Source organism: Verticillium alfalfae, genomic scaffold, assembly GCF_000150825.1.
Source record: "Verticillium alfalfae VaMs.102 supercont1.11 genomic scaffold, whole genome shotgun sequence".
Taxonomy (NCBI): Eukaryota; Fungi; Ascomycota; class Sordariomycetes; order Glomerellales; family Plectosphaerellaceae; genus Verticillium; species Verticillium alfalfae.
The window spans coordinates 1,017,156-1,019,535 of record NW_003315028.1 but is presented as its reverse complement, the minus strand read 5'-3'; positions in this window follow the sequence as shown (position 1 = coordinate 1,019,535).

Genomic DNA, 2,380 nt, shown 5'->3' with positions numbered 1-2,380 from the left:
GAAGAGAGACGGCCCGTTGAGAGGCTGACTTCTACGGACTAGGCGACAAGCTGACCACACATGGCACGACACAACCACGATACCGACAAGAAATTGGTGGCCGACGGTATTTTGAACTCGAGATGAGCTCAATATCGAGTAGTCCTGGTTGGGGGGGGGGGGGGGTTGACAGCAAAAAGAAAACAAGCGACGTGGTGTCCAAACAGTGGAGGGTTTCGAGGTGCTGCGCCGCCTACCTGCCTAACTTTATGACATGTCGTCACTACCTGAGGTACCTACCTACCTACAGACCTAGGAACACTTGGGGAAGTTACATTTGGGGATCCCAAGGTGCAACCCGTGAAAGCACGCAAACAAAGGGGTTTTACCATGGGCACTGGGCAGGTAGGAAGGACATACATGGTAGTGCTTGCCTTGGTAGATGCCTGGCCAAAGGAAATCGATGATTCAGAAAGTGCTCACACTATCATATAAGCCTGGCAAGAGCGGCTCGTATTAGATGCTAGTCTGTGTACATGTACCTACCTACCCAATTACCCAGACATGTTGATTAGAATTCGAGGTACCGGGCAGATTAGGGAAGGTTGGTTCTTGCTGGGATTTCCCCGGACACGGCGGGCGAGATGAAGTTGGATGATCCCTAAAGCGGCATGACTTCCCCCACCAAGTCAGTACCTCTGAGGTAGGGACCTTCTACCACAGCGCAGCAGCAGTATACAGGGGATCTTCACCGTCTCTTAGGAGTATCCAGGCCCAGAAAAGACTGCCCAGGCCCCCCCCCCCCACTTCTCCTCACCCTGGCACCTTCACCTCGTTATTTTTTTTCTTTCCCTGGCAAGCCTGGCTGGTCCTGCAATACAACAACCACCTGCCTTGCCTCAGCTGCTGCACGGGGCTGACTGGGGGCCTGCCTCCGTAAATCGTTGTCACTGGTCGACGCATGTTGTCTCTCTCCTCTTTTCATGGCGTCCACCTCTTGGTCTCCTCCAGCCCATCGTCCAGCTTGAGTTTTAGTGCTTGAGGAGGTCCTCAACGGAATGCCGAACGATCGAAGCCTCTCTTGGGTTTCTATCCTGCCTACCCTCTCCAGCTCAACATGAGCTCCCAACCTCCTTGGATCTGTCACACTAGCCACGCCCTTGGCACGCCATCCCCTATCTGCCTTTGCCTTACATCACCTCACCTTACCTACCTTACCTAAATGTAGGCAGCTAAGGCTAGGTAGGGTAGCTAAGCCGGGTAGGTGGTTAGCTCACGTCCGAACCACGTTGCCTGCGTCTGAGCGTTCCCCCCCGGGGAAGCCAGCAGCAGCTTCCGGCGACCAGTCGGTCGACCAAAAGGCAACCCGGTCGACAGCCTCGGATCACTGACCACCTCATTTGGTTTGCGGGAGCTTCCAAACAAGTCACAAACCCTGCGCGAAAAGCCATCGAATGCCATCATCATGCTTCGAAACCGGCCGCGGCCGCGAGCCGACAAGCTGTGATAGCCTTGCTTTCCTGCGCCTCGTCATGACATGGCCTTGCAACTCAGTTTTCACTTTCCCTCTAGCCCTACCACGACGATGCTGCCCGATTCGACACACCCTCTTCCGCATCTTTCTCATCGAACAACGTGGCTCCTCGAGCAGGCCTAGATTGTGCCAGATAACCCGGGAACCATCGATCCGAACGCTGCGGAAACGACCCCGAGCTGACAAGGCCGGACTCGATGAAGCCCAAATTGCGCCTCGAACCTTTGACCGAGCAGATTGTCAGTCGCCTTGTCCAACAGACACCAGCTCCACGTCCAGGTCAGAGGTGCTAGTTCACCACTACGACCCCACTCACCCTGGCAACCTCTGTCGTCCGTTCCACTCACCCCCTGCCTATCCGGAGACTTGTCTCTGCCTTTGAGGTGATATCGCCTCGCTTGCCTCGCCTACTGGGGCCCGGTCAATGCGATTGTGCATTTGCGCCGTTGTTTCTGAGGGCGCCTTCGTCAGTGATTGACAACGGACACCAGTCTTGTCTGCCGCCCGGTAGAGCCGCGCCCCGTCCATCTCAACTGTTCGCATCTTCATTCGGACGCTCTGTCTTCACTACCGTTCCATGTTGACCGTTCCGTCTTGACCGTTCCGCGTTGACCGTTTGCTGCGTTGACACGGCATCGGGTTTTGATCTGGCTAGGAGCAGTTTGCTTGCTTTCTTTGGGCCCCATACCATCGGTCATCCTGGGCCTTCAAGTCCTGCTCAACGCGCACTACGACATCTGCCCTTACTTCGCGGTTCCAGAACGAACCCCTCTCCCCCACTGACTGTCTCTCTCAATGGTTCCCTGCCACACGGGTCAGTCTTTCTTCACACTCCAGCACCCATCCATGCCCTCCTCCTCCTCTTTC